This window comes from Eucalyptus grandis, chromosome 10 (assembly GCF_016545825.1).
Source record: "Eucalyptus grandis isolate ANBG69807.140 chromosome 10, ASM1654582v1, whole genome shotgun sequence".
NCBI classification, from domain to species: Eukaryota; Viridiplantae; Streptophyta; class Magnoliopsida; order Myrtales; family Myrtaceae; genus Eucalyptus; species Eucalyptus grandis.
This window is the reverse complement of record NC_052621.1, coordinates 26286745-26309975: the sequence shown is the minus strand read 5'-3', so window position 1 is coordinate 26309975 and position 23231 is coordinate 26286745. Positions and strand designations below refer to the sequence as shown.

Genomic DNA, 23231 nt, shown 5'->3' with positions numbered 1-23231 from the left:
TCTTCTTCAACCTCTAGCTGGGTCCCGAAGTTGTAGAAAACTGGGTCGCACGACCCGGTTTCAACCCGAAGCTCCAACAACACAAATTAACATGATTTTTGATGAAATTTATTGATGGATTTTGCATATGATATCAATATAATTAACTATATTGAATTAAACGAAGATCTTAACCTCCCATGGCCGAATTTCGAATTTCTTAAGTTTAAGCCTAAAAAGTTACTTTTATTCAACAATAGGATGCTAAAACATATATATGACAATACCCATGCACCAATTTACAACAAACATCAATCAATTGCAAGTAATTTGCAAATTCTAGAACTTTTTCATGTATAAACCCTAGAATTTCAAATCTAAAAATTCTCTCTCAATTCTCAACGAAATTATGCAAATTATATATGGTTGGAAAGATCTCGACATGTAGAACAAAAGCCCTATCGTTTCGAAATCAATCAAGCAAAAAATCTATATGAAAAAATAATGCCCATATTCGGCTCAAAGAGGAGGATTTCGAATTTGTCCATAAAAAAAAATTGAGTTCTACAATCATATATGATAAGCTCTATGATACCACATGTAGAAAATTATTCGCATGAATAATTAATTAATTAAGAAGAATCGGATCCATATATGACTGTAAAACACCGAGAACAATAAACACAGTGGAATTAAAGCGTACATGTTTTTTTTTTTTTTTTTTTTTGTGAAGGTAATAATATTAATGAGAATGGACAAAAGTACAAAAGATCGGATCAAACAAGCACTCTTAACAAAGGAGCAAGAGTGACGGGGATCCGATAAAAAAGCCCGAGGGCGCCAGCAAGAAATACAAAAGCTAGGAAGCCAACAAACAAAACGTAACAAGAGGAACCCCTACCCTCCCCAACCCTCTAGCCCTCAAAGCTGAAGGCGAAGAACGGAGATGGAAGGAACCCGCAACTACAAGAACAAGAGCAAACAAAACAACAGCAAGCTAAGGAGAATCAGCTACAGAGGAAAGATCATGGGGTCGAATCCCCACCCCCTTTGCAGTCTTCTGTTCCTCAGAGAAGGAAGAACTTCCGTAAATATAAAGCGTACATGTTTGAGCCATTGCTTTACTTGAAAAAAAAAATATCAATTTGATAATCAGTGATCTATCGGAGATCTTCATCTCTATGACCTATTTCAATATAGTAGCTTTCAATAGGATTAAAGGAACCGATAGGTATAACCTACCCTTTTATAGGCTAGAGATGGGACCTAGCAAACCCTAATCTACAACGTGTCAACTGGATCCTTCCCATTACGGGCTTCAGTCAAACACAATTGCCTACACTTTGCTTGTCAACCAAGCCTATTATCAATAGATACCAATACCCAATTTAATCAGATCACTTTAGGGTTCAACAAATATTGAAATATCTATTAACCCGATTATTTAAAATAGAAAATCAATTAATTAATGTAAACCCATATTATAGGAAATTTCCAACAATAAGCACAAAATGATTCTCGGAGGTAGTAAATGTTCTCCTGTGATCTCAAAATTCCTCTGGTTTAAATAATCGACCTTATATAGATTGCTTATTCGAACATTTCTGCATAGTCTTCCTAAAATTTTCCAAATCCTCGTATGGTTGTTTCCATAAGTACCTCAATCACCAAACGATCAGCCCACATGCAACGAGACTCTCTCTTAAATGACTATAAGAAACTTTTTAAGCTCAATAAAAAGTTTTCCTAAGAAGGTCCTACATAATTGAACAATGTTGTCTTGAATCTCATCGTGTGTTGCATTTAATGCATGGCCGACAGTATCAATCAAAAGTCATAACTTGGGAAGTCTCTGAGTATGAACGTGGACATAGCAACGCGATGCTGTAAAATCAATTGAGTTCAAACGTTTGGAGCTACCTTAGACTCCGACCCATCGTTTGATTCGACTCCCGGCATTTTGTGGCCTTGAGTGATGGAGTCGCCTACTCTACTGTTGTCTTTGTAAACAAGCTTCCACAACTTCTGCCGGCCATAACGTGGGTAGCAGGTTACTCTTTTTTGGTAATATCAATAAAAATATTTAGAACCTATTTAGAATGACTTTTTATTATTTATTTTTTTGGGCTTTCTCAAAATACAGACATAACGATTTAACATGATCTTAGATGTTACACTATTGGGTCATTCGCTCATAAATATGTAAGTCAAGTCCAGAACGTCGAAGGCAAAACATAAAAATAAAAATGTTCAAACTCAAAGTAACTGAATATCAATTCGAACTCAAGTGTCGAAACGACATTACAATTCCTAGCTGCGGGGCTCAATAAAAGAAAGTTTAACCAGAGTTTCAAAAGCGTCCGATCTCTCTCTCTCTCTCTAAAACGCGGAAAAGGAGGAGGACAGACGGGGCGCGGACCCAAAAGAGCAGAAGAACGAAGAGATGTCGATAATTAAACGCGGTCGAATGCTGTTGGCTTTCAGCCATGGTCGGTTCCGTGGTAATTTAAAGCTTCGTCTTCTGTCAACCTCAGGCTACGGATGGCAGTTCCCTGAATCGCCGTGGAACCCTACTCCAACTTACTTGTGCATAAGACAATGGAAAATCAGACGCATTGGGCCCAAGAAGAAAGACGAAAACAACAGAGTTGAAGGGAAAAGAAAAATCATCTTTTAGATAGAGAGAGAATGGCTCTAGAGGGGAGTAGGACAGCAAGGAGATGTAGCAGCCGCAACAACGACAACGATAAACAGGTGGATCACTCACCGGTGGAATCAAAGGAATCGGTCCCTATCTCGAACACTTCATTTTTTTATGTCATCGATTTCGATTATTGACCAACTGTTGTGGATTAGGTTAAGGTAAAAATTACTATAATTTAGGTATTTGAAAACTGTTGCTCTTGAAATTTCGTTCCTCTTTAATAATTCAAGTGATGGTGGTCTCAAGATATATCTTTACCAAACTAGATTAAATACAGCCTAGAATTTTTAGGCCAAACCACCGGTCCTTTGTAAATTAGCTGGCACTACATAACTCGGTTGAGTCCAATCAGGGCTTTTCCGACTTAGGCTTGAAATTTTGCACTCCTCAATTGTAACTGACCATGACTTTTGATCAAGATAGAGTTAGGCAACTTGTATTACTCAGCGAAAAGCTCCTTGGAAGCTCCACACCATCGAGCCACAAGTGAAACAACTGTTTTGATGCTATTTCTATCCACAAAAAGACTTGCAACGACTTTCTCGACCCCTTTCTTGAATTTCAACCCTACCATCACATTACTCATGTAATCACCAGTATCCTGATTAACTAGTGGTAGCCCACGTCTTGATATGGTCATATAAATTACTTTCGGTGATTATATATTTTTTTTTATGCATCCGAATTCTCAATTTATACAATCTTGATCAATCATAGATGACAAAGTAGCAAGCGTATAAGACAAACCGTTCGATTTGGATGCTGCAGATTTTACGTGCTAATCAAAATATCCTATTTTTATATGTGATTATAGTTTTTAACTCATAGTACTATTATGCCGTATGATTAGAAAAACTTACAAAATACATGTGGATGAGATAATTTGAGTGCGTTGCACCATATGATTGGAAAAACTATGGTACCGTATACACTTTTAAGCATGCTTTGCTAATGCCTCACTTCAGTTTAGTTATATAATATCTATTTATATCTATTTATATCAATTTCAAGAATCAATTAAATGAAAATAACCTCAAAGTGAATAATAAAAAAATCTATAACATTGTAGATCGCTGAAATTAGCCTCTCCTCATTGCAAGAAAACCTTTTTGGTGATTTTTCCACGAAAGTAGCTGCCACCTAGACACTACCTCAGCAAAAATTGATCGTCTACTTTATTACTAAATTGAATGACGACTTTACGTTTCTTTCTCTTATTAAACCCACAATTTAAATTGTCATTTGAAAAACAATTGGCACTAAAAAAAATGTTTTATCTTTTATGCCAGCATCGTATCAATTTAAAAGTCTTTGAATGACGACTTTACATTTCTTTCTCCTATTAAACCCACAAATTGAAATTGTCATTTGAAAAACAATTGGCATTAAAAAAATGTTTTATCTTTTATGCCATCATTGTATCGGTTTATAAGTCTTTAAATCTTTAGACACATACAAAGGTAATGCATCTAGGCGTCTCTCAATAATTTGAAAAGAAATAGAAGAAATTTTCTTATAATGCCATATAGGAGTGTTGTATGGTGTATATCAAACCGTGTTGTTGTGACTTTTAAGATTATTCGGTTATCAGAGAAAAATCAATATACTTTTATTGTTTCGGAACCAAAGTCATAATCATGAAAGTTCAGAGCAAGGTCGACTTTGACTTACTCCTTTGCCATGATCAATATTATAATTTTATGCATTTACACTACATAAGCCAAAGGGCAACAACTTCACTATCTAATGACATAGTTCAATTTCTTAAAATATAATGGTGATTCCATCAATTCTAAATATTTAATTCATCAAAGCAATTTTATATATTGTCCATAGTTTTATTTTTTAGTCGATTGAATTCTTTTTGAACGTCAAAGAAAATCATTTTGATTTCTTTTTTTTCTTTCTTATTCTATTATTTTCCTTTTTTTTTTTTATTTCTTTTAACAATCTTCCAGGTCCAGTGATTACTAATTCTAGCTCTCTTGAATTAGCAATCACAAATTCCTTAAAAAAATTTAATCAAAAGGTTTAACAAGACCTTAGATGTTAATATTTACCTTTTTACTTTTACATTATCAGGTTGTTCGTTAGTAAATCCATAAGTCAAATCTAAAACATCAAGGTCAAAAGAGAAAGGAAGAAAAAAAAAACAAAATGTTCAAATTTAGAGTAAGTGAAAATCAATTTGAACACAAGGGGTGAAACGGTATTGCAATTACAAGTTTGCAAATAAGATACATGGAGCCCCGGTTACACAGTAAAGTACACTAAAGGACACCGACAAGAAAACGTCTACCAGAATACTTCAATAATTTTAAGAGCGTATTTGATAACGATTCTGATAAGAAATTATTCTTTTTTATTCTGTTCCCGGAAACAGATTCTAAATATTTTAAGCCATTTGGTAACTATCCAAAATTTTGATTCTGAATAGAATTGCGTTTGGTACCGTGCTCATCGATTATGTTCCAAATTAATTTTTAAATAATTTTTTTTTTACTTTTTTTCCTTTTTTTTCCTTTCCTTTCCTTTTCTTTTTTCCTTTCTCTCCTATTATTATTATTATTCTTCTTCAAGTGGCCAGTTTTTTTTTTTTTTTATTCTTGATTCTACTCTAAATTTGTTTCCAGGAACAAAAATTTTACCAAATGCGATTTTGTTCCTAAACTGTTCCTAGGAACAAAAACAGAATCAGTTACTATTGTGATGGTTACCAAACATGACCTAAATGAATGAAAGTGTCGCCCCTCAACGAGAGTGGGAAAGGTATTGTTAGCTACGAAAACAACACATCAAGATCTTCATAATTAGATTTTAGAACACGGCAATGGAAAAAAAAAAGATTTGCGCACATGATTTGGAATTCATCGTTCTAAACACGAAATGACAATAACTCAGTATTATTTATAGAGTTTTCAATCATAAACTCAGCCGCACTTTGATCAATTCTATATTAGACTAATTAATAATTTTTATATCTTATCTTATTAAACCAATCTCATTAAACACAATAAATTTCAATTTTAATTAATGTAATTCACATCATAAAATTCTTTATGTGTAATTCGAGTCCAGAAGTAGCAATGCATGACGATTATCAATCTTTGGAAGTACTAGATGCGGAGCCCACGTAACAGTTCATGAAATGAATTCATGTCACCGGTCATGATATGATAGGTGGATTAGTCTTGGTTGGAGACTTCTACGACCGTACGTAAGTAGCGGTTCCGTATCGTGCTGGGAACGGGTCTTATCACTCCACCGTAGTTGGATGCGACACGTGTCACCATGTGGCTCCAAGTGAGGTGGGGCCCACCATCATTTTTCAGTTAATTTTTTGCTGTTTCTCTCTCTCATTAAATGCTCCGTCATTCTCTCTACCGCTTCTCCCATTTGCACGCAAGCGTGCGTCCCTTCCCCTCCCATTCTCCCAGCAAGAGTGCGGAACCTTGGATTGGGGTGTATTCGTATATTACCATCACTGTCCTATACCTTTCCAATTTCGACTTGCATTTCTATCTGCTTGTACTAGTCAATCATTGCAGTTAGAGAATGGCTTCATCCTTCTCTGCACCATTTCTCCCATTTGCATGCAAGCGTGCGTCCCTTCCCCTCCCATTCTCCTAGCAAGAGTGCGGAACCTTGGATTGGGGTGATATTCGTATATTACCATCATTATCCTATACCTTTCTGATTTCGGCTTGCATTTCTATTTGCTTATACTAGTCAATCACTGCAGTTAGAGAATGGGAGGGGAAGGGACACACGAGGGACGCACGCTTGCGTGTAAATGAGAGAAATGGTGCATAGAAGGACGGAGTATTTAATGAGAGAGAGAATGCGTGTAAATGAGAGAAATTGTGCAGAGAAGGACAGAGAGAAATGGTGTAGAGAAGGACGGAGCATTTAATGAGAGAGAGAATGCGTGTAAATGAGAGAAATGGTGCAAAGAAGGACGGAGCATTTAATGAGAGAGAGAATGCGTGTATATGAGAGAAATGGTACGGAGAGAAATGGTGCAGAGAAGGACGGAGCATTTAATGAGAGAGAAATGGTGCAGAGAAGGACGGAGCATTTAATGAGAGAGAGAATGTGTGCAAATGGGAGAATTTCTCCCATTTGCATTCTCCTAGCAATAATGCTCTCCCATTTGCATTAAATGCTCCGTCCTTCTCTGCACCATTTCTCTCATTTACACGCAAGCGTGCGTCCCTCCCCCTCGCAATCTCCTAGCAATAATGCAGAACCTTGGATTGGGGTGATTCATATATTACCATCATTGTCCTATACCGTTCCGATTTTGGCTTGCATTTCTATCTACTCGTACTAGTCAATCACTTGTAGTTAGAGAATGGGAGGGGAAGGGACGCATGCTTGTGTGCAATTTGGAGAAATGGTGCAGAGAAGGACGGAGCATTTAATGAGAGAGAGAAGCAGCAAAAATTTGACTGAAAAATAATGGTGGCCTCGCCTCCATGTGGCAACATGTCTCGCATCCTGATTGGGCGGGCGCACGGTGATAGTGGCGTGCCTGGCCCACCCAATATTTTCTCCCATAGTTGCATGGTCAGGAAGCCTCTTCCAGTCACCGTCTCTCTCTCTCCAGCCAGCGAAGGACTTAGCATAAAGCGGGGTGGAAAGTTAGAGAGACGCATTACACACGAAAAGGAAAAACAAGAGTTCCGGGGAAAAATCACACTAGGATAGAGAAAGAGAGAGTGAGAATGGCTACAGAGGGAGATGAGACTGCAAGTAGAAGATGTAGCAGCAGCAACGACAACAAAAACAAGTGGTTGCTCCATGGAATGACTGCTCTTGTCACTGGCGGAACCAAAGGAATCGGGTCTCTCTCTCTCTCTCTCTCACCCTTACCAAACACCTCGTTGTTTTCTATCGATGATTTCGATGATTGATTATCTGTTATGATTTAGGTTGGGAAAGAAAACATCGTGAATTAGGTATTTGAAAACCGTCAACCTTGGAATCTCGTTCCTTTGTAATAATTTGAATGATAGTGTGATTATGCACTGGTTGGGGCAATCTAGGATCAAGATACTTCTTGTCCTGGCCAGAACATACAGGGCCTGCGATTTCTAGGCGAAGCCCAGTCCTACTCAAAACAAATTGAGCGAGGATTTAAGCACTTTAAGTGGACTTTTCCGTCATATCTAGCCTAGAAAAACTTGTTCCAACCGAAGCAAGCATCCGTTTGGTTTAGTATTTCCAAGGGGTTTTGGGGGCTCAAAGCCCCTTGGAAAAAAAATATTAGGTATTTGGTTCAGCATTTGGAAGTCTTAGCCAAATACTTACCTTTGAAATGTTTGGGTTTTCAATATTTTGGAAATGTGAGTCTATCTTTTACTATTCATCCATTAACTTCACTTTTTTTTTTTTTTTTTTTACCGAGCAACTTCTCCATACCCCCAACCGCTGGCGGCCAGATCTAGCTGCTGGCAAGGTTGCCCGAGGTCTAGGGAACTTAGATCTGGTTGTCGGCTAGGCTGCCTGTGGTCGCGCAACCTCAGGCGCCGCTGCCTGGGCCTCGCCGACAGCCAGATCTAGGCTTGCACAACCTAGGCAGGCATCGCCTAAGGTCATGCAACCCAGGCGACGAGATCTTGGTTCATGCAACCTCGGCCAACCTCGCCGGTGGCTAGATCTAGTCACCGGTGGTTGGCCCGTCATTAATTGGCGATGGAGTTTCATTGGATTTGATTTTTATTTTAATAATAATAATAATAAAAATCCTTTGCAAATGTTGAGTTTACCAAATGGTATTTACACTAAAAGTCACTTTCCAATGCCCTTTAAATTATAATTTGCCAAACGTCCAAGTATTCCTGAAAACTTATTTACTTCAAAGGTATTTGTATTTAGCCAAAGGTATTTCTCCAAAGCCGAACAAAATGGGCCCTATATGTCAAATTGGCTCTCGACCAACAAAATTTTTGAACCGCTCAAGTGATAGCGGATGCTTTTGAATCCAATAAGCTTCGATCCCTCGGATAAAAAGCTAGATAATTGATATTGTTGCCACTTAAAAGTCTATACGACGAGAGACTTGATTGGAGAGCTCAATTACTTTGAGAATTGTAGCACCCCGAACCCTTCGGCGATCGCCACAAGCTCTGATGTTACACTTCATTACCTTTCTTTCTTTCGAACAAGCGTCCTAATTTGCAGACACATTTTTTTTTTTTTTTAAAACAAAGCGGTCCCAACGCGACTCATAGCGGAAGCAAATTAAACATCACCATCTATCCCCCTACCAATCCATGATACAAATACACACCAGCTAAACATCGGGATTTTTATAAACAAACATCGACACATTATTTACATATATTTTCAAGATGGGACTACTCTCGGGTCGGTACATAACAAGGAAAAGCTAGGACTCAGCCATGTCCAGCCTAAAACCTCAAAAAGAGACTCTCGACCCTCAACATCATGCAAGCACAAAAACCCCCCATCGAAAGTGTCGATTATCTACATCAAAAGATATCCAGCTCCTACTCATCGCGCGGTCTCACACCCAACCCGGTGCATCGGGTGGCGGCGGCAGCATCCCTCGCATAGCTCCATCCCGTCGAACGTGCACATAAATGAACTCTTGTATGACAGGGGCCCCCAAATGGCCGATATCATACATCACTAGACATCGCACTCGGATAAAAGTCAGTCCGGAACAGAGGGACAATCTATCTCCGTACACTCAACCTCTACATCGACGGTAGACCATGAATACACCACGCGAGACGGCGGAAGCGGCATATTGGCTAATCTGAAATGTTATCCCCAAAAAAAGTGAGTACAACCACTCAAGCAGATAGGAAATCCAATAACAACTCAATGCATCATGCAATTTCACATGCATTGCAGGCATTACTTACCTTGAAGCCAGGCACACACTATCATGCATCATCATATCACATCACATCTCATCATCATCATCATCATGCATATTATCATGCATATCATATCATGGGTGATCATCATATCACATCACATGTCATCATCATCATCATCATTATGCATATCATCATGCATATCATCATGCATATAATATCATGGGTGATCATCATATCACATCGCATATCATCATCATCATCATCATCATGCATATCATCATGCATATCATATCATGGGTGATCATCACATCACATCACATATCATCATCATCATCATCATCATCATCATCATCATGCATATCATATCATGGGTGATCATCATATCACATCACATACCATCATCATCATCATCATCATCATCATCATCATGCATATCATCATGCATATCATATCATGGTTTAATTTTCATCTTTATTTTTCAATTTTGATCACCACATCACCCATTCATCAATCTCATCATCAATTTTCATCATCAACCCTTCTGCGTAAACCTCCGACAGGGCTCCCAAAGATTCCAGCCATCCCATGGCCACCGGCTTCCGGCCCCCACATTCCGGGCATCTCGCATCTCAACTAGCATCACGAGGCATTCCCTTCGGGCGAAACCTCCGACAGGCTTCCGGCCTTTACCCTTCTAGCCGGGCATCCCGCACCCAAATCCCGGCATCGCGAGGCATTCCTTTCGGGCAAAGACCTCCGACAAGGCTTCCGGCCCCCACATTCCGGCATCCCGAATCTCCTGGGAATCACCGGAATTACGCCACTAGGCCACCGACATCATCATCCATCACAATCACTTACTCATTTACCATCATCCACATATACCATTTCTTTATCTCAATTTAACATGGAAATTGGCATGGTATCAAACAAATCACACTTGACATGGAATTCACACTTGCATCTCAATTCATATGTCATACACATGCCAAAAATTTATCCCATACACATCTCAATTCAATACATGTACAAGGACCATGTCATACGCATACCAAGACTTTATCACATATATATCTCAATCGAGTACATGTGCAAAGACCTCATCACACATATGCCACACAAATAGAATTGAATCCATGGCCAAATAAAAATCCATTTTATTTTATTATTATTTTATTATTTTATTATATTTATTTATTTTCATAAATAAATATTAAATTTAATATCTAAGATTTTCCCAAAATCATAATATTCAAAAAATCACTAAAAAATCAATAGGATCACAATTTCATACAAAATTCATGGCCAAATTGAATTTCTCATAATTTCGCAATTTCCACAAAATAGCACATGATATTCGGATAATGACCAGAATTGCACAGTTTCCAAATAAATTCGATTAAAATACTCATATGGCCTTCAAAAATTACGAAATTTTACAGGGTGATAGCCAACACATTTTCTTGTACTTTTCATGAAGAACTCTAAGCCAAATTATTTTTAGATTAATTTATACAACCCCACGAAACGTCTGAAACCACTACCGCGTCGTCCAGAATACACTTCTCCGAAAGTTTTAGATTTCATCCCTCTATTCTCTTTATTTTCCTCTGAAATTTGAGTATGTTATGTACCAAGGTGTCCTTTACAATTTTCATGAAGATATATAGGTCAAATAACCATAGTATGGTCACCATTTAAGTCCATGAAGTCTCGGGTGTCTCGGAATACTTCACCAGAATCATCGTTTCCAAGATCTAACCGATTCACCAAGCTATACATGTTATTTTTGCTTCAAATTTGAGTATGTTGTAGCTTAAGTTGTTACCTACAACTTTCATGAAGACAACGAAGTGAGATCTCCAACATAAATCAACATGCAGTCAAGAAATCAACAAGAGGTCAGTGAAGATTTCGCAGATCTAGGGTTTCCGTATGATAGAACTTTTGACCCCTCAAATCTCCATCGTTTTCTACGAAATTTCAGTATGTAATACTAAAAGATGTTAGCTTCAACTTTCATGAGACACCGAAGCCAAAATCGAACTCCAAACACACATGCAAACTCAAACAAGCTACTGACTCCAGCAAACCGAACAAGAACAGTCACACGGTTTACAAATAACCAACTCTTACCTCGGTCTTTCGCACGAATCATACCTAAAATCTAACATGCAAACACCACAACAAACATGCAAGAGAAGTTACGGACTCCACTTTCCTTAAAGATGAACAAGCAACGACGGACAGCGACGATCGGACGGCGAACGAACGGCACACCCCTCCGGCTCCGCCTCCTCTCCTCTCGGTTTCTCCCTTCCGCTCTCTCTCTCTCTCTCTCTCACACTCTCTCGGCCGAATGAAGCAAAGAACCGGCCATCTCTCTCTCCTCATCCCTCTTATACTCCCCCTAATCTCATGATTAGCAATGATTACTTTGCCTACAAACCCACCAATGCATGCCATTCCTTCATGCCACTTGTCACACTAAATTTTGAATTGATTTTGGGCTTGGGCTTGGGCCTTTTATGGCTGGCGACCACTCCCCCTTGGGCCACTAATGGGCCGGCGAATTCCCTTCTTGGGCCGACTAGCTTGGCCCACCAAGCTTTAGGCTAATGGGCCCAAGGCCCATTTCGAATTTCAACCCCCCCCTTTTTTTTTGAAATTCTCCAATAAATATTTTTGAATTCCAAATTTTCATCTTGGCCAAAGTCTTGGGATATTTTATTTTATTGAAATTTAAATCATATGGCCAAGCATAGATTATTAATCTATTAAATTTAAATTTCCACAATCACAAGCACAAATCATCCAATTTAAAAGACTAATGGCTAAAACATAAGCCATGGAAATTTTGCCACCTAATTAAAGACTTTAACACACCTTATAGCTCGGCTTTGAATTTCTGGGATGCCACAATTCTCCCCACCTTAGAGAATTTCGTCCTCGAAATTCAAGCACTACTCGCACCTTCTTGAAATAAATAGGGATACTTTTCCTTCATCTGATCCTCACTCTCCCATGTGGCTTCCTCCACATCATGATGTCGCCATAATACTTTGACTAATGGGATCTTCTTGGTCCTAAGAATTTGCTCCTTTCGATCTAATATCTGCACAGGGTCTTCAATGTACCTTACTTTCTCGTCCATTTTGATGGCTTCATGATTGAGTATGTGACCAGGATCCGGTTGGTACTTCCTCAACATCGATACATGAAACACATCGTGCAGATTTTCTAACTTAGGAGGTAACGCTAAGCGATAAGCCACATCTCCTATCCTCTTAAGAATTTCAAAAGGTCCAACAAACCTAGGTCTTAGCTTACCCTTCATCCCGAATCGAGATATTCCTTTCATTGGAGATACCTTAAGGAATACATGGTCTCCCACACTAAATTCCAAAGGCCTCCTACGTCTATCTGCGTAGCCTTTCTGTCTACTCTGAGCTGTTCTAAGTCTCTCTCTAATAATATCAACAGCTTCAGTGGTAACTTGTACCAGTTCAGGTCCTGTCAACTTTCTCTCACCCACTTCACTCCAACAGACAGGAGTCCTACATCTCCTTCCATATAATGCTTCATAAGGTGCCATGCCTATACTCTTCTGAAAACTATTATTATAGGCAAACTCTACCAAATGCAATCTTTCATCCCAATTTCCTTTGAAATTCATCACACAGGCTCTCAACATATCCTCCAATATCTGGATTACTCTTTCCGATTGGCCATCTGTCTGAGGATGAAAAGCAGTACTAAATTGAAGCTTAGATCCTAACGCAACTTGAAGACTTTTCCAAAAATTCGAAGTAAACCTCGAATCTCGATCTGAAGTAATAGTCACTGGAACACCATGTAAGCGTACCACTTGACTTACATACATGTCCGCATACTTATCCATTGGGTAGTCCATGCGAATTGCTAAGAAATGAGCCGACTTAGTCAGATGATCCACTATCACCCAAATTGAATCATGACTACTTGATGTCCTTGGCAATCCTTGCACAAAGTCCATTGTTATATGTTCCCATTTCCATTCAGGAATGTCTAATGGTCTCAAAAGTCCTGTGGGTTTACGATGCTCCGCTTTCACTTGCTGACACGTCAAACATTGAGATATGTACTTAGCCGTATCTGCCTTCATACCATTCCACCAAAATTGCTGACGCAAATTTCTGTACATCTTTGTACTACCTGGGTGGATACTATAATTACTCTTATGTGCCTTCGACATAATTTCCTTCTTCAATTCCTCATTGTTGGGAACACAAAGTCGTCCTTGACATCTTACTATTCCATCATCAGAGATCTGAAATTCTGATATTTTCCCTAAAGATACATCTTTCACTTTTAAAATCTCCGGGTCGATTCTTGCAGATTTTAATTCTCTGGATAATCTCTCGCTCAATCCTTAATGCACTAAGCATGCCAGTAAGACAATTCATTTCCAATTTAAATTCAGAATTTGCTACAGATTCTAACAATTTCCACTCCGCCATTCTCAAACTAGCTATTTCCATAGCTGACTTTCGACTAAGAGCATTTGCTACTCTATTCGCTTTCCCTGGATGATATCTTATCTCACAATCATAATCCTTCAACAACTCCATCCACCTCCTTTGTCTCATGTTCAACTCCTTTTGTGAGAACAGATACTTCAAACTTTTATAATCCGTATAAATCTCAAACTTTTCCCCATACAAATAGTGTCTCCATATCTTCAAGGCAAACATTATAGCTCAAGCTAGCTCTAAATCATGCGTCGGATAATTCAGCTCATGGGGTTTCAATTGTCTGGATGCATAGGCTACAACCTTGCCATGCTGCATCAACACACATCCTAGTCCTTTGTAAGATGCATCACTATACACTGTGAAACCATCGGGTCCAGTAGGTATAGTCAGAACTGGAGTCGAAGTCAATTTCCTTTTGAGCTCCTGAAAACTCCTTTCACATTCTCCATTCCATTCAAATTTCACATTCGTTCGAGTCAATTTGGTTAAAGGTCCTGCTAGTTTTGAAAATCCTTCAATGAACCTTCTATAATAACCAGCCAATCCTAAGAAACTTCGTATTTCAGTGGGTGTCGTTGGTCTCGGCCAATTCACTACCATTTCAACTTTTGCCGGGTCTACTGCAATTCCATTTCCTGACACCACATGTCTTAGAAATATTATCCGGTCCAACCAGAATTCACACTTACTAAACTTAGCATACAACTTATGTTCTCTTAGAGTCTGCAAAACTATTCTCAAATGCTGCTCATGCTCTTTAGGCCCTTTTGAATACACCAGAATATCATCAATAAAAACAATCACAAACTGGTCTAAATAAGGCTGAAATATTCTATTCATCAAATCCATAAATGCGGCAGGTGCATTAGTCAATCCAAACGGCATAACAAGGAACTCATAGTGTCCATAACGAGTCCTGAACGCAGTCTTAGGAATGTCCTCCTTCTTAATTCTCAACTGATGGTATCCCGATCTCAAATCAATCTTAGAGAAAACTGAACTTCCCTGAAGTTGGTCAAATAAATCATCAATTCTAGGCAAAGGATACTTATTCTTAATGGTCACCTGATTCAACCGCCTATAGTCAATACACAAGCGCATCGATCCATCTTTCTTTTTCACAAACAAGACCGGTGCACCCCAAGGTGAAGCACTTGGTCTAATGAATCCTTTGTCAAGCAATTCTTGCAGTTGCACTTTCAATTCCTTCAATTCAACTAAAGCCATCCTATACGGGGCTTTTGATATTGGTCCTGTTCCAGGCATTAATTCAATTTCAAATTCAATTTCCCACTCTGGCGGCAATCCAGGCAATTCCTTAGGAAATACATCTTGAAATTCGTTAACTACACGAACTTCCTCAAGGTTAGGCTCCTTCCTTGCATAATCTCTAACTACGGCTAGGTACCCTTGACATCCTTCGTCAAGTAACTTACAAGCTTCTATTGCCGAAATAAGCGCTACAGGCAAATGGGTTTGACCTCCTAAAAATTCACAACTAGACTGATCAGGTAAAACGAATTGAATCACTCTTCTATAACAATCCATTCTAGCCCGATACTTACGAAGCCAGTCCATTCCTATAATAACATCAAAATCATACATAGCCATTACAACCAAGTCTATTTCCATGTCCTTTCCTCCCATGGATATCTTACAATTTCCACACACCATCGTAGACAATACCATATCCTTTAAAGGCGTGGAAACACAAAGAGGCGTCTCAAGAGGCATAACTTTTATCTTATTCAAACATCTATATCTTTCAGACACAAACGAATGCGTTGCACCCGTGTCAAACAATGCATATGCCTTTTCACCATTAATAAGAATCGTACTGAGATAACATTTTTGGAAGCTTCCGCTTCCCGGGTAATCGCATACACCCTTCCTTGTGCAGCGGCGGTCTCGAGGATTTCCTTGCGGATTCAACCTAACAAGCACTCTGATATCCCTGTCGCACTGAGCCAACACTCACTTGCGACCTCTCTTGTGGGCAATTTCTCCTAAGATGACCCACTTGTCCACATCCAAAACATTTCTGTTGTCCCGTACAAGGTCCTGGGCCATGTCTCCCATTACACCTCTGGCAAATACCAGCCGATAGGGTGCTTTCCCTATATTCAGACCACTCCTTGCCCCTCCAACATTTCCAGAATTACTCTTCTTCTTCACATTCCAGGTCTAACCTTGACCAGAATAAGGTCTCTTCCCCTTTCTCACATCACTAAAATTCAACGGTTTCTTAAACTCCAACCGCTCTCTCATCAGCTCCTGCTCCACTAACTGCGCCCTTTCGTAAATCTCATTATAATCTCTTATATTCAAAGGCACCAGCTTGCTTCCTAATGTCATCCTTAATCCTTTCAGAATCTCTTAGCCTTCTCCTCCTGATCCTCAATCAATCTAGGAGCATATCTAGACAATTCAGAAAATCTAGCCTCATACTGATCTACAGTCAATCCCTTTTGTTCTAGCTGAACAAATTCAGTAATCTTCCTATCCTTAGCACAATCAGAGAAATGCTTCCTATTGAAAGCCCTAACAAACTCCTCCCAGCTCACATCAGTACCTGGTGGAAAGATTATGTCCTTCGAAGCTCTCCACCAAAACTTTGCATTCCCTCCAATTGATATTCTGCTAAGACTATTTTCTCAGCATCGGTGCAGTCCAACAGCCGGAAAATTCTCTCCATTCCATCAATCCACTGCTCTGCCTCCTCAGGACTTCCCGTTCCATTAAACTTAAGTGGCTTCAGCTTCAAAAACTGCTCCACTAGTCCTTGAGTACGGCGTTCTGCTCCGGGTTGTTGCTGCGCCTGCCTCTCCATCAGATTTCCAATATTGGCTAATGCCTGCAGGATATCTTCCATTCGGGGTTTAGCCCTTGCAGCAGAGGCTTCAGCCCTCGATGGATGAGCACTTCCAGCTCGCACCATGACTCTCCCCGCAATTTCCAAGCATTGTCTCGGGAATAATCGAGACTCACCGCTCCACTCAAAGCAATTACCACTATCACATAAGTAACATATACATGTTACTGGCACCTAAAAGCAACTCAAAATAAACTACTAGGGATCTACGAGTGAATACCTATCACCCGTTATTCAATTATTTCATTTTTAGATCCTATGGTGTGCATTGTCATCATGTTCCTCAATTCCCAAATGAGACTCCTTATCACTCCACCTATAACCATTCGCTCTGATACCAAAAAGGAGCGTTGTAGCACCCCGAACCCTTCGACGATCGCCACAAGCTCTGATGTTACACTTCATTACCTTTCTTTCTTTCGAACAAGCGTCTTAATTTGCAAACACATTTTTTTTTTTTTAAAACAAAGCGGTCCCAACGCGGCTCATAGCGGAAGCAAATTAAACATCACCATCTACCCCACTACCAATCCATGATACAAATACACACCAGCTAAACATCGGGATTTTTATAAACAAACATCGACACATTATTTACATATATTTTCAAGATGGGACTACTCTTGGGTTGGTACATAACAAGGAAAAGCTAGGACTCAGCCATGTCCAGCCTAAAACCTCAAAAAGAGACTCTCGACCCTCAACATCATGCAAGCACAAAAACCCCCCATCGAAAGTGTCGATTATCTACATCAAAAAGATATCCAGCTCCTACTCATCGCGCGCAGGTCTCACACCCAACCCGGTGCATCAGGTGGTGGCGGCGACAGCATCCCTCGCATAGCTCCATCCCGTCGAACGTGCACATAAATGAACTCTTGTATGACAGGGCCCCCAGCCAGGCCGATATCATACATCACTAGACATCGCACTCGGATAAAAGTCAGTCCGGGAACAGAGGGACAATCTATCTCCATACACTCAACCTCTACATCAGACGGTAGACCATAGAATACACCACGCGAGACGGCAGGAAGCGGCATATTGGCTAATCTGAAATGTTATCCCCAAAAGGGGTGAGTACAACCACTCAGCAGATAGGGAAATCCAATAACAACTCAATGCATCATGCAATTTCACATGCATTGCAGGCATTACTTACCTTGAAGCCGGCACACACTATCATGCATCATCATATCACATCACATCTCATCATCATCATCATGCATATTATCATGCATATCATATCATGGGTGATCATCATATCACATCACATGTCATCATCATCATCATCATTATGCATATCATCATGCATATAATATCATGGGTGATCATCATATCACATCGCATATCATCATCATCATCATCATCATCATCATGCATATCATCATGCATATCATATCATGGGTGATCATCATATCACATCACATATCATCATCATCATCATCATCATCATCATGCATATCATCATGCATATCATATCATGGGTGATCATCATATCACATCACATATCATCATCATCATTATCATCATCATGCATATCATCATGCATATCATATCATGGTTTAATTTTCATCTTTATCTTTCAATTTTGATCACCACATCACCCATTCATCAATCTCATCATCAATTTTCATCATCAACCCTTCGGGCGAAAACCTCCGACAGGGGCTCCCAAAGATTCCAGCCATCCCATGGCCACCGGGCTTCCGGCCCCCCACATTCCGGGCATCTCGCATCTCAACTAGCATCACGAGGCATTCCCTTCGGGCGTAAACCTCCGATGTGGGGCTTCCGACCTTTACCCTTCTAGCCAGGCATCCCGCACCCAAATCCTGGCATCGCGAGGCATTCCTTTCGGGCAAAGACCTCCGACAAGGCTTCCGGCCCCCCACATTCCGGGCATCCTGAATCTCCCAGGGAATCACTGGAATTACGCCACTAGGCCACCAGACATCATCATCCATCACAACCTCTTACTCATTTACCATCATCCACATATACCATTTATTTATCTCAATTTAACATGGCAATTAGCATGGTATCAAACAAATCACACTTGACATGGAATTCACACTTGCATCTCAATTCATATGTCATACACATGCCAAAAATTTATCCCATACACATCTCAATTCAATACATGTACAAGGACCATGTCATACGCATACCAAGACTTTATCACATATATATCTCAATCAAGTACATGTGCAAAGATCTCATCACACATATGCCACACAAATAGAATTGAATCCATGGCCAAATAAAAATCCATTTTATTTTATTATTATTTTATTATTTTATTATATTTATTTATTTTCATAAATAAATATTAAATTTAATATCTAAGATTTTCCCAAAATCATAATATTCAAAAAATCACTAAACAAATCAATAGGATCACAATTTCATACAAAATTCATGGCCAAATTGAATTTCTCATAATTTCGCAATTTCCACAAAATAGCACATGATATTCGGATAATGACCAGAATTGCACAGTTTCCAAATAAATTCGATTAAAATACTCATATGGCATTCAAAAATTACGAAATTTTACAGGGTGATAGCCAACACATTTTTGTGTACTTTTCATGAAGAACTATAAGCCAAATTATTTTTAGATTAATTTATACAACCCCACGAAACTTCTGAAACCACTACCGCGTCGTCCAGAATACACTTCTCCGAAAGTTTTAGATTTCATCCCTCTATTCTCTTTAGTTTCCTCTGAAATTTGAGTATGTTATGTAACAAGGTGTCCTTTACAAGTTTCATGAAGATATCTAGGTCAAATAACCATATTATGGTCACCATTTAAGTCCATGAAGTCTCGGGTGTCTCGGAATACTTCACCAGAATCATCGTTTCCAAGATCTAACCGATTCACCAAGCTATACATGTTATTTTTGCTTCAAATTTGAGTATGTTGTAGCTTAAGGTGTTACCTACAACTTTTATGAAGACAACGAAGTGAGATCTCCAACATAAATCAACATGCAGTCAAGAAATCAACAAGAGGTCAGTGAAGATTTCGCAGATCTAGGGTATCCGTATGATAGAACTTTTGACCCCTCAAATCTCCATCGTTTTCTACGAAATTTCAGTATGTAATACCAAAATATGTTAGCTTCAACTTTCATCAAGACACCGAAGCCAAAATCGAACTCCAAACACACATGCAAACTCAAACAAGCTACTGACTCCAGCAAACCGAACAAGAACAGTCACACGGTTTACAAATAACCAACTCTTACCTCGGTCTTTCGCACGAATCATACCTAAAATCTAACATGCAAACACCACAACAAACATGCAAGAGAAGTTACGGACTCCACTTGCCTTAAAGATGAACAAGCAACGACGGACGGCGACGATCGGACGGCGAACGAACGGCACACCCTCCGGCTCCGCCTCCTCTCCTCTTGGTTTCTCCTTCCGCCGAACTCTCTCTCTCTCTCTCTCTCACACTCTCTCGGCCGAATGAAGCAAAGAACCGGCCATCTCTCTCCCTCATCCCTCTTATACTCCCCTAATCTCATGATTAGCAATGATTACTTTGCCTACAAACCCACCAATGCATGCCATTCCTTCATGCCACTTGTCACACTAAATTTTGAATTGATTTTGGGCTTGGGCTTGGGCCTTTTATGGCCGGCGACCACTCCCTTGGGCCACTAATGGGCCGGCGACTTCCTTCTTGGGCCGACTAGCTTGGCCCACCAAGCTTTAGGCTAATGGGCCCAAGGCCCATTTCGAATTTCAACCCCCCCCTTTTTTTTTGAAATTCTCCAATAAATATTTTTGAATTCCAAATTTTCATCTTGGCCAAAGTCTTGGGATATTTTATTTTATTGAAATTTAAATCATATGGCCAAGCATAGATTATTAATCTATTAAATTTAAATTTCCACAATCACAAGCACAAATCATCCAATTTAAAAGACTAATGGCTAAAACATAAGCCATGGAAATTTTGCCACCTAATTAAAGACTTGAACACACCTTATAGCTCGGCTTTGAATTTCTGGGATGCCACAAGAATGATGTTCCTAGGTGACTGATTCATGCACAACCTTTTTGAAATTATGTGGCCTTTAGACGTTGGTAAATCATTTGCACCTTTGTGATATCATTAGCCAATAGAATTTTTTTTTCTCCTTTTTGTAATTTCCCAAATAAAAAACCAGTGCATTCAAAGGCTTTAATTATTGGTTTAACTTCCATTGCAAATGCCGCAGCCAAATCTTCCGTACATTCTTGGGTATCACAAGTACTGATGTCTTGTCACGTAGAATTTTTCCTAGTGGAGATGAAAAAGGGCTTAATCTGTTCTTCTTCGCAAATTGCAATCACAAAGTTGGTGAATGATCATATTGTTTGTCCCATGATTAGACATGCCATTGTGGAGGAACTAGCGAGGCTTGGGGCGACCGTGCATACCTGCTCCCGGAATGAAGCCGAAATTAATGAATGCTTGAAAGATTGGAAGAGCAAAGGTTTCCGAGTCTCGGGTTCAACTTGTGACGTTTCCTCAAGATCGGAGCGAGAGAAGCTGATGCTCACCGTGTCCTCGGTCTTCGACGGCAAGCTCAACATCCTAGTGAGTCTAAGGCGACTTTGATCCTATGGGTCCAATAATGATATTTATAACAATGCCGCAATTTGTGCTTGTCTTTCAATAGATTTTGTTCTCGGTTTTTATTTGCGGTAGATAAACAACGTCGGGACCAACACCTTAAAGTCGACCATGGATTACACAGCAGAAGATTTTTCCTTCATCATGACAACTAACTTCGAATCGACTTACCATCTGAGCCAGCTCGCACATCCCCTTCTCAAGGCCTCGGGAGCTGGAAGTATTGTGTTCTTGTCATCCGTTTGCGGCGTTGTCTCAATAAACGTCGGATCAATTTACTCAGCCACCAAAGGTAATAACATTATCGTTATTAACTATCTAAACACTATTAATATGGAGCTAAACAAAAATTGCGTTTGTTTTTTGTTTTCTATCCGCATTGATTGGCAGGAGCAATGAACCAGTTGACCAAGAATTTGGCATGCGAATGGGCTAAGGACAACATAAGAAGCAACTCTGTTGCACCTGGTTCATATTGACTCCACTAGCCGAGCCTGTAATTTGATCTACCAAGGCTTTAAATTTTCTCTCATGCTGGAAAATAGTTCACCACATCAGTATTGACCATGTTCGCCATCATGATCTGATGTTAACTCATATTTCGTTGCAGGTACTTAGTGACGAGAAGTTCCACGAGGAGGTGATAGCAAGGACGCCACTCGGCCGCACCGGAGAGCTGGAGGAGGTGTCGTCTTTAGTGGCCTTCTTGTGCTTGCCAGCGGCCTCTTACATAACAGGGCAGACCATTTGTGTTGATGGAGGGTTCACCGTGAATGGCTTCTTATTTCCTAGAGCACGAGTCCAACTTTCTTAAGAGGTTTATTAATCAATAATGGCAACATCTCTGTGCATTCACGTGTGCAGGTAGACAATTTCTTGTTCGTACATAAGGGAGAGTAGAAGCTACTCTTATGTTCATTTACTCTCACCTTCTGAGTCATAAAGCTATGGATGTCATTTTAATATTAAATTTTTAAATTTTACCAATGTAATCTTGTCCCCACAATATCACCATTGGATAAAATCAACTTGCTTTGAAATACTCCATTGTGAACACATCAGCAAGTTGATCCTTACTACGAATATATGGTGTATGTACCATCTTGTCTTGAACCTTTTCCCTTATAAAGTGACAATCGACATCTATGTGTTTGGTCCTATCATGAAGACTGGATTTGAAGCAATGTGTATTGTTGCCTAATTTTCATAGGATAGCTTCATAGGCTTAGACATGGCATCACGGCCCAATTTTTAAAGTAATAGATGAAGCCATACAAACTCATTAGTGGCGGTAGCCATGGCTTGGTACTCAGCCTATATGTTAGATCTAACCACAATTGTTTGCTTCTTACTCTTCCAAGTAACAATATTTCCACCAACAAAGGTACAAAAACCCGTGGTAGATTTTCTATCCATGGGGTTCCTAGCCCAATCAGCATTAGTAAATCCCACAATACCATTATTCTTCAACAAATTTCCTCTTGTGAGAGAAGCTTTTAGATATTAGGAGCTAGTTTAACAACTCCATATGTCCTTGTGTAGGTTTTTGCATAAATGGCTCACATAGCTGACAAAATAAGTAATGTCAGGTTTAGTAATAGTTAGGCAAATCAATCTCCCTACCAAACGCTAAAATTGCCCAATATCATGTAATGGTGTTTCCTTAGAC

The 23231-nt window shown here is 39.5% G+C and overlaps 1 non-coding gene across 1 annotated transcript; it reads left to right on the top strand.

The window, feature by feature from the left end:
* Positions 1–7344: 7344 nt before the first annotated feature.
* On the top strand, positions 7345–22549 carry LOC104429040. Its single transcript, XR_005546854.1, has 5 exons — positions 7345–7529; positions 21319–21526; positions 21638–21854; positions 21953–22058; positions 22173–22549. It is a non-coding gene; the product is annotated as a tropinone reductase homolog At1g07440 (transcript).
* The last annotated feature ends 682 nt before the right edge of the window (positions 22550–23231 follow it).